The sequence below is a fragment of the Notamacropus eugenii genome, chromosome 2 (genome assembly GCF_028372415.1).
Source record: "Notamacropus eugenii isolate mMacEug1 chromosome 2, mMacEug1.pri_v2, whole genome shotgun sequence".
Classification (NCBI taxonomy): Eukaryota; Metazoa; Chordata; class Mammalia; order Diprotodontia; family Macropodidae; genus Notamacropus; species Notamacropus eugenii.
This window is the reverse complement of record NC_092873.1, coordinates 536,807,621-536,821,153: the sequence shown is the minus strand read 5'-3', so window position 1 is coordinate 536,821,153 and position 13,533 is coordinate 536,807,621. Positions and strand designations below refer to the sequence as shown.

The 13,533-nt window shown below is 46.6% G+C and overlaps 1 protein-coding gene across 10 annotated transcripts in view; it reads left to right on the top strand.

Annotated features, from left to right (window-relative positions):
• SLC44A5 (solute carrier family 44 member 5) overlaps nucleotides 1–13,533 on the top strand; it is a 371,344-nt gene that overhangs the window by 42,894 nt on the left and 314,917 nt on the right. For 2 of the 10 annotated variants that reach the window (XM_072649875.1, XM_072649873.1), the window contains exon 2: nucleotides 64–295. The exons of the other annotated variants lie outside the window; for them this stretch is intronic. The gene's annotated coding sequence lies outside the window, so the exon portion shown is untranslated. The remainder of the gene's footprint in view (nucleotides 1–63; nucleotides 296–13,533) is intronic. 10 annotated transcript variants of the gene reach the window in all.

The following is a 13,533-nucleotide window of genomic DNA, read 5'->3' as shown; positions in this document are numbered from 1 at the left end:
CCCTCTTGACTTGGGCCCCAGCCTGTAAAAATAATGTCCAGTTCCTATATTCTTATAAAACAGGCCAGGCTCGGACCCATTCTCTTGTTGGTGGCTGTCTTTTCCCTGAATGCTGGCGTCGTTGGTGGGTGGCCAGTCGGCTTCAACCCAAAGGACCTAGGACTTCCAGACCTCTGAACTCACGGAGTTTCCCTCCAAGGCTGGATACATCCATTTTGGCATAGACAGTCATTCACCTAAGATCCAAAAATTAAGTCTAAGATTCAACCAGCAACCAAGGTTCAGGGTCAACTAGGTAGGATATGTTCTTTTTTATCTACTATGGGCTCAGCGAGGGCATAGTAGCTGGGTGGATGGGAGGAGAACTTCCCAGTCCTCAGGGGAAGTGACTGCTATCTGGAAGGAAAGGCAGATGGTGTAGAGGGAGGGACAGCTTGGTTTTAAGTATCCATTGCCCTTGGGCTCAGTGGCCAGCATGAAGAGGGTTTTGTCACCTGTGAGGGCTGAGTCCTGTCTTCACTGTGCCCCTAAATGATTTCCCAGAAGGGATGGTTCATTCCCAAAGGACCAAACACTAAGTGATCATTGCCTGGATCCCCCGGATGTTTCTAGGGGAGCTCCAGCCTCCGACAGCCCTTATAAGCCAATTCAACCTCTTGTCCATCTGTATCTATCTATGATCCCACAATCTCAACTTGTTGGTTTCTTTTCATGAAACTAGCAGTAGCAGGACAATGTTTGCAATTCAGTTACAGAGAAAAGAAAAATGAAGTGACTTCACTTTCTCTGCAGCCAAGGAGCTAGCCAGAGTCCATTTTCTTTTTTGGCTCTGAATAAAGCATTGGCCACAGAAAATCAGGCCTTTAAGACTCGAGTGTATCATAGTCTAAATGAATTGCTTGAAATCTTGAAGTTTGTTTGGAAATGGTATTTCGGCCACAGCTGAAGCTCTAGACTGTACAGGACAGGAAGAAGGAAGGGAAGATAATTGTATGTAGGAGAAATAAAAATGGATTAGGACCACTCTGAAAGAGGCTGGGCCTCTCTGTCTGTCAGGGATGAGGCCCAGCTGGAGTCTTCCCCAGTATCAGGCTCCATGTTGTCCTCCCTGAAAAGCCTTTGACCTCTATGGTTATCATCAACAGACTTCATGTGACTGTTTTGGCTCTTTCCTGAGGGCCTGGTGAGTGAGACAGGGGAGTGAAGGATGATCAGGTGAGGCTGCCCACAGTTTCCCATTTAGGGAGAGTGTGATTGTTATCAGCAGACTTCCCCTCATCTCCTGCTGAGATTATGGAAAACGTTTCCGAGATGAGCCAGTCAGTGCTCCACGCTTCTGCAACAGTGGCCTTTTTTTCAGCATAATTTGATTCACAGAAGGTGTCATGACTTCCTGGTCAGCCTCCATGGTGAGGGGCTCAGGGTTCATGGCTTCAGAGATGGAAGGGCCTTCAAGGCACAGCCTTCTCCCACTACAGATGAGAAAACGGGAGCCTAAAGGAGGTCAGTCTGTGGTTTGCCCCAGTTCCACAGGTCCTAAGTGGACTTGGAATTTGGGATTGTATTCCAGGCTGAGCTCCAGGGTCAGCTTTTACCTGAGGCCATTCTCCTAATGGTTAGGGCTTACTCCCTCTGACCCAAAACTGCTAGTCTCCATTGGTCTATATTTTATATCTAATTATCAGTGGCTGTATGATTTTCTTTTAATAATAATGATGATAGTATTAATGAGAATGATGGCTAACACTGATGGAGTGCTTTGGGGTTTGCAAATGTTTTTAAAAATATGATCTCCTTTAATCCTCCAAACAATCCTGAGAGGTAGATGCTATTGTGAGCTCTATTTTATAGATGAGGAAATTGAGGTAGAGATGATGTGACTTGCTCAGGGTCACATAGCCAGCAAGTGTCTGGGGTTGGATTTGAACTCCATCCTTCCTGACCCCAGGCTGCCTCATTCCTCATAACTAGTATTTCTATGGCACTGTACGGTCAGCAAAGCGCTGTCCACATGTTATTCCTTGAGGTCAGGGACAGTTTTCCTTTTTATCTCTTTCTTCCTTCATTCTCGTTGAACTGAATTGAATTGAATGCACTTTCCCTGACATCAGAGCCAGGCTTAGTCTGTCTAGCACTCTCCTTGGTGCTCATGGGGCAGCTCTGGCCCTATTGTTCAGGCCTAGATGTGCCAAGTCCAAATGGAGCGTGTTGTCCATCTATGTCTCCTCTCCTTCCCCAAGTCCTCCTTTGCGATTCGCTTCTTACCTACTAGAATTCCTTGGAGGGAGGATGAGGCCAGGCTGATGAGAAGCTGATTCATTTACCCCAAACTTCCTAGCCTTCAGACGCTCAAAAATCAAATTGACTTTTTCTTCCCCAAGTGGATGAGTCCAGCCTGAGTTCAGAGGGATGGATATTAAAACACATTTTCCCCAAAGGAGGAGAAAGTCCGTTTGTTATTCATAGGCCCAAAGCTCCACTGCTATTTGGAGTTATTAGCATGCATTGCTTCTGGTGATTGAGAAAGTCTGTTTTAAAGTGGTCTGAGCTTTAGAGAAAGGGCCTGGTTTGGATCCTATTCCCACATCTCCGAGATAAGGTCATGCAGCTTTATAGAGGTCACCTCCACAGACCAAAGGCCTGTCCAAGGGCCTGCACACAATCCAGAGCAGAGTCAAGATTCACACCCAGGACCTCCAACTCGCCTATTATATCATCCACCTTCATGGCAAAATGGAGTTAATCATTTCTTCCGTTTTCATCAAAACGGAGAAGTATTTAAGAAAGATACGTCTCACTTGACTATGGGGCCAAGTTGAATGTCTTGACAGTAGTAATGTGGCGATGGCTCCCTTGTGATTTAATAATGATAACTAGCACTGACATGGCACCTAGTGCATGCTAGATAATGTGCTAAGTAAGCTCTTTACACACATCAACTCATTGGATTCTCACAACAGTTCTGGCAGGTGGATGCTATTTATTATTATCCCCATTTTACAGATCAGGAAACTGAGGCAAACAGATGAAATGACTTGCCCAGGATCACACAGCTAGTGCGTGTTTGAGGCTGGATTTGAGCTTGGGTCTTCTATCTACAGAGCTGTTGGGCTCCATGATACCCAAGAGGATAAAAACGTCTGCTTTTGACGATTATGTAGAGGATGATTGGCAGAAGTCTACCTGTTGCCTTCTCAGATTTTTATCAAGAGTGTCCTCCATGAGTTGGGTCGTTGGTCATGGCCACAAAGATCTGTGGAGAGGAGGAGAGTGTCTGCAGAGTTAGCCATTGCCAGCATCCCCGAGGCCGTCTTGTTTGATAGAATAGCACCTGTGATGTCCTCAGCAGTGGGTGGGAAGGCAGGATAAGGCACCAGGCACTGAGGTCCTTTCTTAAGCTGAGCTGCCGATCATTCAGACTGCTGCAGAAAGCTGAGGACAATGCCACGAGGGCCCACCGGGGTGGCTGGAAGGATGGCGACAGAAAGGGAGACCATTGGAAGAGAGGGTTTGGATTTGGTTTGAAGGAGAGGAGAAGCTTCTGACTTCTCTTTTCTTTGGGGCTTTTCTGTATTTATCGCTCTTCTTCCTTCATTTGCTTCAACCTGATGCTGAGGCATTGAAGTGGCTTAGTGCATAAGAGTCAGGTCGGGAGTCAGGACAATCTGAGTCAAATCTGACCTCAGACGCTTAATTAGCTGTGTGACCCTGGCAAGTCCCTTCATCTCTGTCAACCTCAGATCTCTCATCCCAAACACAGGAACCATGATAGAACCTACCTCTCAAGGTTGTTGTGGAGGTAAAATGAGATAACATGCACAGTACTTTGTAAACCTTAAAATGCTATAGAAATGATGACTTATTTTCATTAAGCGTCATTGTTAATGTCTGACATAAGCATGTCCAGAGTCGGGGCCAGACTGAGGTGGGAGGAGTGCCACCATCTCAGATGAAGACTGGCCCATGAAATGGTTTCTTGTTGTCTTTGGGTGCCTTGAACCCATGGCTTTGTGACTCAGCCCAGCGCTCCAGCTGCTAGCCCAGCCTGCCTCCATCTTGAGAACTGCGATTGGACCCTGGCTCTGTCCTGAGATCAGAGGGTTAGCCCTGGTTCTTCCAATTAGCTGGCTGTGGGACCGAAGGAGGGAGCACAGGGAAGGTGCTTTCCAGTCCTCTCAGCCATCATTGTATCATGATCACCATGGCCATGTCATATGTTAGTCTGGTCTGAATCTCAGCTTCCTGCAGAGTGCCCCTCTTAGAAAGGACAGTGATGGCCCTGGAAGCAGGGTGACTGAGAATACAGACCATGAGCTCAGAGTCAGGAAAGCCTTGGTTCTGATGCCACCTTTGACACATACCTGCTGTGAGACCCTGGGCAAGAAAAGTGGAGTCTCAAACAATTCTCTGGAATTTGTCAGTTAGTCAATCACAAATCATTTGTCAAGGGCCCTCTGTTGACCATCCACATTGATGGAGGCTGTGTGTGCACAGTCTCTGTAGCCATGGATCACAGGCCTTTGGGTATTGGCAAACTGCAAGATGTCCAGCGAATGGCAGCTGTCAAGCTGTGTGGGCTGGACACCAGGACATGGAGACTCTGCAGAAGGATAATATCAAGGCTGGAGGAGACTTCAAGGAGGAGGTGACAGCTGTTTTCAAGTATGAAGCCCTTTCAGGTGGAAAAGGAGTCAGAGGCAGTGGATGGTGTGGTGGAGAGAGCACCAGCCTGGAGTCCAGAAGGCCTGAGTTCAAATCTAGCCTCAGATAGTTACTGGCTGTGTCCTTGTTTGCCTCATCTTCTTCATCTGTAAAACGGTGTTGTAAAGGCCAAGTGAAATACCTTCTGTAAAGGGCTTGGCAAACTCTCAAGTGCTGCAGAAATGCTAGTTATTATCACTGCCATTGCCATGATCAGTATGAGGCTCACTCAACAGTTCAGAACTAGGACTGAGCAACAACTTGCAGGGAGGCAGATTTGGGTTTGAAAGAAGGCATAGCTTCCTGACAGCACTGCCCCAGAGTGGAAGGAGCTCCTTGTCCCCACCCAGGACTTTATTAAAGACAGAACTGGATGGCCAAAGGCATTCATGATGGTGAAAGGTCAAGAGGTCTTGGGATGGGGTTTGGAATAAGGGGAACTTAAGATTGAATCTTCCTTCAACTACCTCCTAGCTGGGTGATGCTGGGCAAAGCTCTTTGCCTCTGCCTGCCTCAGTTTCTTCAGCTGTAAAATGGGGATCACAATAGTGGTTGCCTCACAGTGTTGTTGTGAGGACTGAATGAGATGACTTCTGTAAAATGCTCAGCCAACCTTAAAGCTCAGTTATGTCAGACTCTTCATGATCCCATTTGGGGTTTTCAAAGCAAACATACTGGAGTGGTTTGCCATTTCATTCTCTGGCTCATTTTACAGATGAGGAAACTGAGGCAAACAGTGGGAAGTGACTTGCCCAGGGTGACCCAGCTGGGAAGTGTCTGAGGCCGGATTTGAACTCAGGTCCTCCTGACTCTAGACCTGGCGCTCTGTGCACTATGGTGCTACTTGGCTGCCTGTCGTTATATACAGTTCTCTTCAAATCTAACAGTCCATGTTATCTCTAATAATTTGATTATTGTAATGAGTAAGGGGTACCTAACTCATTAAAGTGCTGTAGATGTGACTTATTATAATGGCAGAAATCGGAGGTATTGAGACCCTTCCTTCTGTCTCCAAAGCAAAGAACCTGCAATGTCGATAGTTTATGTTGTTGCGTTCATCCTTGGTTTGTGAAGAGGCCCATGACATCCAAGAAACGATGACATGACTTGCAGTTGGCTTTGTTTGGAGGGAGGGAGGGCTGCGCAGGTCACAGCCTCACTTCTCCTCCCAAGCCATCTCCAGTCTATGAGGTCTTATAGGAAGGCGTGAGCACATCTCCTTTGTCTGGAGGGAGGGAGGGCTGCGCAGGTCACAGCCTCACTTCTCCTCCCGAGCCATCTCCAGTCTATGAGGTCTTATAGGAAGGCGTGAGCACATCTCCTTTGTCTGGAGGGAGGGAGGGCTGCGCAGGTCACAGCCTCACTTCTCCTCCCGAGCCATCTCCAGTCTATGAGGTCTCATGGGAAGGCGTGAGCACATCTCCTTTGGGGAGCTGTAGGTGTCCACTCCGGTTCTCTCTTATTTTTGTGTGTGGGGACAATTTTTTTATATCTTTACTTACATTTTTTGTTGATTTTTTTTTGTATCACTCACAATTCCCAGTATCTACTGTCTTTCATTGCCCTGCCAAATCATTAAGAGTCACGGAATTCCTTAACCATGAGAAGCAGAGACTGAATTTTGGTAACCGTACCCGTATCTCAGTTCAAGATGAATGGAATCTTCATTGTACCACAATCCTTGTTTTATCTTTCTAAAGTTCTTATGATCTCTTTGGAGAATCAGCTCTGAGATCTTTATGCAGCACTAACCTAGAATGAAGAAGAATGACATTTGCCACCACTGCCCACCCCCCACCCCTTGATGATAAAAGTTATGGACCCTGCAGAGAAAGGCTTTTACTGAAGGGTGATCCCCATAATGGAATGTGACATTGTGCCTGGTATTCAGGAGCCAGCCCTGAACACGTCTGCTGCCAAGTTTACCAAATAGCACATGTGCTGAAATGCTGCTGACTTGGAAAGAGGAGAGTTTCATCAGATATAATTTTAACCTCATTAAGTCTTCAGGCCCAACATGGAGAATGCTTGTCTTTAGGCCAACGTTCAGTTACTCAAAGATCTCACTCTCAGGTTCAGAGCTAATTAGGATATGCCTTGTCAGAAGTTTTGGGGACGAACCCACCTTGATACCAAGAGTTGGTCATCTCTTGTGGGTCATGAGCCACTTTGCTGATGCCTGTGGACCCTTTCTCTGAATATTTTTAATGCACAAAACTAAATGCTTTACTAGTAGTAGTAGTGGTGAAGGATAGATCCTCTGGCTCCAAGGCCTCAGTCTTTCACCCTCACCCTTCACTGTCCAGCCTTCATAATCCTGAGTAATGCTTTGTACATCCCTTTCTGGGGGTGTCAGATTTCCAGAGGTTCTCTGTCTGTCCTGGGAGATAGCAGACCTGTCTGTTGTTGATAGAAGGCTGACAAATAGCCACTTGGGACCTCTGGAGGAGGACTCACCAATCACTGTTCCTTGTCTCTTTTTCCTTCAGTTATTACTGGATGATGGCTTTCCTGATTGCACATGTGGATGGATGCCTGCCACCAATGCTTGGAGTATAAGAGGCTTCTTCCTCTTTCCCTCACAGGGATGTCTTACTCCTAATATTTTCTTCCAAATACTCTGTTCTTTCTTCCCTTCCTTCTCAGGCCCACATCTTCTAGCCTCCAATCTCTCGACCCCGGTTTATCTTATTTGATGCCTCCACGAAGCATTTTCCCCCATTTGTTCAGGAAATACTCCAGTCTCCCTGAAACCCTGGAGAGTAGAGAGGCACCCTCCACAGCCTGCTTATCACTTCTAGAGCAGAGGTCAGCTCTTTGGGCAAGTGGCCCTGTGACTTGTTATTGGTGGAAGCACAAGCTATTGGCTGATCCTCCTGGCTCACTCCTGGGACAAATTCTTTACTTAGGCGCTTGTTCCCTGGGCTAGATTTTCAAGTGAAATTTAATTAAATTATGATGGGCTTTGCTTTTCTCCAGATGGGATATTATTTGCATTGTTGTTGAGTCATTTTCAGTTATGTTTAGCACATTGTGGCCCTTTGGGGGTTTTCTAAGTAAAGATACTAGAGAGCTTTGCCATTTCCTTCTCCAGCTCATTTTTATAGATGAAGGAATTGAGGCAAACAGGGTTAAGGGACTTGCCCAGGTGGTAAGTGTCTGAGACCAGATTTGAACTCAGGGAGATGAATCTTTCCAACTTCAAGCCTGCCTCCATGCACCATGGCGCCACCCAGCACCCTTTGTTTGCCTAGATGCCTTCATTTGACAATTAGATTCATCCTGGGTCATCTCCAGTCTTCCTGAAGAATATGTAGTCACTGCATTCAGATGGCTCTGGAGGACAGGTGAGACTGGTGACCTGTACAGCCCTCCCTCACTCCCAACAAAGTCAAGTGCCAGTCATGTCATCATTTCTCTGATGGCTCGTCTTCTTCGGGAACGAAGGATGACCCAACACCAACAGATTCCTGACATTCGGTACAAATCCCAGTCATTCTAGAAGCAATGACTTCTTTAATGGAAAGAAGTCACCTTGCTCTAGCTCCCTGCCAGATGTCTAGGCATCCCCATATATTTCCCTGGCCGCTTGCTCCTCTTTGCTCCCATTCCTCACCTCAGCTCCAATCCTATATTTGCAGCCATCCATGTGATATTTCTGCTTGGACATGTTGCATCATCCTGACTAATTCAGTATGTTGAAAGCTAAACTCTTGGTCACCTTGTGATCCAAGGTGATGCTCCAGGACACAAGGGGTCAATTTGGATTGGTTACTGCAGACTCGGGGATTTTCGTAAGATCAGGAGAAAGTAGCAAGATGAAAGGCTGAGGGGATTTGAGTGTGAAGCTGAGGAATGGGGAGTCTGTTCCCAGTCAGTGCCAGTGACCATCAGGGGAGTCTGGACAAAGAGAGGGGAAGGAAGCTGAAGTCAATTTTTGGCTGGATAGAAGGGAGTCCAATTGGTATTCAGATCAGAAAGGAGCTGAGGGCTTGCTTAGGCAGGCTGAGTGGACCTAGTCAACTGAACCTTGTGGAGCCCAAGTGGAAAAAGAAAAGGAAACAAAATAAAGCTAGCAAATGTGGTAATTGGGCTAGGCCCTTGTGGTGACAGCTACCATTCTGTTGTAGTCCCTGGTCATAGAATTTTAGAATATCAGAACTAGAAGAGATTTGAGAAATTGTGTTGTCCAGTGTCAATGGAATACAGAGTGAAGAATTCTGGATTTGGAGTCAAAGGTTCTGTTGTTTATCTTGGGCACTTAATTTCTCTGGGCTTAAATTTTCTCATTTATAAAAAGAGGATGCTTGACTAGACCATCTCAGGTTCTTCCTATTCTCTGTCTTCATTTTCCAGATGAGGAAACCGAGGCCCTGAAGGGCAAAGTGATTGTTTGAGGTCATGTGCTTTGAAAAGGCTGAGCCAGGACCCAAAGCCAAGTGTTCTGTGGTATAGTGGGAAAGGCCCCGAATTTGGAGGCAGAGGACTTACTCTCTACTTACTAGCTGCATGACTTTATCCAGAGTGGTACAGTGGAATAAGCACTGGCCTTGGAATAATTTAAGAACTAGGTTTGAATCCTGCCTCAGTCACTCCCAAGCTTATGGCAAATCAAATCAGTGATAAAAGGACGATAACATCTTTAGGTCTGGACCATGTGGGAACATACTGGATGTTGCTCAACTGTGTGGATTTATTACAAACATTTGAGGTTTTGTTTTTTCTTCTTTGAAATCAAAGGGTGGCATGTGAGATACAACCAATGCTTATTTATTGAAAAAATAAGATAAAATTTTAAAATAAAAAATTTGGTGGAGGGGGCCAGGATTATCAGGCAGGATAAACTTGCATGGGCTCAGGCTCAAGAGAATTGACTATCTGATGGCTGACGACTACAACCTCTCCTTCCCCAGCCCCTCCCATTTCCGCCAGCATTTTCTGACAATTTGTGATTTTTCTGGGCATAATTTTGGGTTTTTTTAAGCACCTGACTGGGAAATCACAGTATGAACATGACGTTTCTTTATGCTTGGTTTCTCTCCCTTTTTTCCAGCTGAATGACAAATAGTCAGGTTGCTGTCGCCGAGCTGCTGTCTGACAGAGGGCAGAAGGTGTTAGACTGGCATCCGAATCACCCCCTTCCTTGGTTCCCTCACACTGCCGGGTCTATGCTGGTTTCTAGGCAGCAGATAGAGTTTCCAATGAAATAATCGTGGTGAGGCCATCACGGCCAACAGGCCTAATAAAGCTTATCTCCGTAAATACCTGGAAAATGTGCCCTGTGCCTTCTCAGATGATAGTGCCTTCCTTCCATTTTTGGCTGCAAACTCTGCACCTTCGTTACAACTGTTACTTCCCATGGGAGTAACGTTTAGGTATTCAGGAAGACAGACACATGTAATGGGGAGTTATTTGGGGAAAGGGAACTAGAGATGAGTTTGTGTGTAATTAAGAGAGTCCTGAAGGCCTTCCTTAGGAGGCTGCTTTGGTCAAGGATGCTGACACACAGGGCATTACGAACAAACTCTGCCCTTGTGTGGCCAAGTCCCATTCCATTTTCCTATTAAGCTTTGGTGCAGTGCTTTGTGGTGCATGGGGGTGGGTGTAGAGAAAGACCCGGGTCTAAAACCTGCCTCTGACACAATGATGGTCGTGTGACCCCAGGGGAACCAGGGGACTTTTAGTGCTTTGGGCAACTCTCTGCCATGCTAAGTTCCAGAGAAAGTGCCAACCAACATTGGGAGAGAATTCCTCCTACCAGGGGTATCACAGCTATATCCCCTTCCTTATCCCTGACAGTCTGCCAAGTCCTTTCCTAGATCATTTCTTGTGAGCCTCACCTTAACTGTGAGAGGTTGCTAGAGGTTTTATTATCCCTATTTACAGATGAGGAAGCAGGCTCAGAGGGATTCATCAGCATGTCCAAGGCCACTTAGTTACGTCAAGGCTGGATTTTAGCCCACATCTTCTGTACCATCCTGACATTTGCTGCAAAGGAGAATCTCTGTCCGCTCTACACTTCATATCTCCCCTTGAATACAGTAGGGGCCTAATAAATGTGTATTGTATTGAATTCTGCTCCTTTGCTCCCCTCCCCTCCACCATCTTCTCCCCCTCTTGCTCACTCCTTTGCAGCTTGTGGGATGTCTTCATCTGCCTCAGTTGTCCCTCCTGCCCTCCACCCCTCAGCATCCCCTTCCCTCTAGGCCTCCTGCCACCCAAGGCCACCCTTACAGCCCTGTCCAACTTGGGCCCAACCACTGTCTCTGGGCCCTCAGACTCCCTCTCTGTGACCAGGCACAAATCGTGTGTCTTCTCCCTCAATTTCCTCATCTGTGAAAGGGACTGATGGTGGCACTCGCCTCCAAAGGTGGTGGTGAGAATTTAATGAAGTGATTTACAGAAAGTCCTTTGTGAATTGTAAAGTGCTGTATACATGCTGCCTCTTAGGAGTGGTAGTTATTCTGCCTGCCCCTAATTAAATGTTACCTGTTATTGTAATTCTCTGCACCCCAATGAATAATAATTACATGCCAGCAGTTCTCCTGAGGCCTGGGCAGTGGCTATCCTCTCACCTTACCACCCTCGCTGCTTCCCCAGGGCAGGTCTCCGTGCCCCTGCCAGCCCAGAGGAGAGGAGTCTTCCTGCTGCTTCGTTCTCGGCTCTCCGTCCAGGCAGAGTCCTCTGCACGTGGAGTTCTGACCACGGTGCCATCCTGCTGAACAACCTTCAGCTCCCAATTCCTTCCTCTGGGAGGAAGTCCGAACCCCTCCCCTTGGCCTTTGGGTCTGCGCCAATTGGTGTCAGCTGATTTTTCTAGCCTTCTGTAACAAGAATGCGAACGGCAGTTAGCATTTGTATGGCACCAGTTACATTCCAGATGCTGTGCCAAAGCCTTTAGAACGATTATTCCATCTGATTCTCATAACCCTGGGAGGAAGTGCTTTTACAATGCCCATTTTTTTTTACAAATGAAGAAACTGAGGCAGGCAGGGAGAATGACTTGTCAGAGTCACGCGGCTGAGAAGAGTTGGAGGGCAGATTTGAACTCAGGCCTTCCTGACTCCAGGCTTGGTGCCCTAACCCCTGCCACCAACTGAATGATTGTTTGCTGACCTCGTCTTGCTCCTCCTCCCTTGTGCCCTTGGACATGTTGTCCTTCACGCTAAGCATGTCCTGCTCTCGTTTCTCCACCTGTTTCTATCTATTCACCATTTTCTTCTGTCCTACAATGGCCGAAGATGGATGATGCCTTTGGAATGGGAGCTGCTTCTGCCAATGCAGAGGGCGGCTGTGACGTTTCTTCAGAGATAATTTCAGGGGTTGCTGCTCCAAGCCTGGGGGGATTAGCTCTCTGAACCCTGGAAGGGAGGTATGCATCCATCCATCACTTATCCCTTAGGGTGAGTTCTCCAGCTTGGGAGTCATGGACAGACTGTGCACTGAGACCTGGCTGCTCAGACTGATGGAGGAGTGAGTGCCCAGAAACATGGCTAACCATGTGACAATAATGACTGATGCTGGCACAGTACCTGAGGCTTGTAAAGTGCTTCATGTACACAAGCTCATGCAGTTCTCACAGCAGCCCTCTTCAGCAGGTGCCTTGACTAGCCCCATTTTACAGAGGAGGAACCTGAGGCTCCAGGAGTTCCTACAGCCTTGCCGTGTTGGGAGCTGGGATGTGACTCAGGCACTCCTGCCTCTAAGGTCAGTGCCCCGTTCCTGACCCAGTGCTAAGTGAATGATAATGTCACTTTGCGTTTCTGTTTATCATCTTTAGGATCACAATTCAGAGTAGAAAGACATGAGGAAAGTGAGACCAACGGAGATGAATGAAATGATGGGCGCAAGGGCACCCCAGTGGTTAAGTGGTGGAACTGCGATTTCAGTCTGGGTCATTGGATGAACCCACCCTTTGCCTGCTGCCACATACTGTGGGGCTTGTAAAGGGTTAATAGCATTTCCCAGATGTTATCTGATTTGTCTACATTAATTCCCTAGAGGTTGGGAATAGGCAGGGACACTAAAGCCTGATGATCATGAGGCACCTAGGTGGTGCAGTGGGGAGAGTACAGGGTCAAGAAGACCTAGGTTCAAATCCAGCCTCAGACACTGATCAGCCATATGACCTTGGGTAAGTCACTTAACCTTTGTTTGCCTCAATTTCCTTTACTGAAAAATGGGGATAATTATACTACCTACTTCCAAGGGCTGTTGTGAGGATCAAATAAGGTAATACTGGCGAAGCCCTTAGTGCCGACCTGGCACATAGTGTGCACTATGGTAATGCTAGCGGTTGTTGCTATTGTGTGCTGTATCCCTTAGGTCTTAGTCACTGTGGCTCATGGGGGAGCAGATTTAAGGTAAAATAATCTCCTTTCCAATTTTTAGTCAAATGTTGTTTTATCATTAACTTGCATACCTTTTTTTGTTTATTAATTAATTAATTAATTGATTTTTAGTTTTCAACATTCATTTCCACAAGATTTTGAGTTCCAAATTTTCTCCCCATCTCTCCCCTCCCCCACCCCATTCTGAGTACCCCTTTCTCTAGTCTGCCCTCCCTTTTATCATCTCCCCTTTAATCCCCTTCCCCTTTACTTTCTTGTAGGGCAAGATAGATTTCTATACCCCATTGCCTGTATGTCTTATTTCCCAGGTTCCTGTAAAAACAATTTTTTAACATTTGTTTTTAAAACATTGAGTTCCAAATTCTCTCCCTTCTTCCCTCCCCACCCACCCCCGATGAGAAAGCAAGCAATTCAGTATAGGTTATCCCATGTATAGTTATGGAAAACACTTCCATAATAGTCATGCTGTATATTTTCCTCC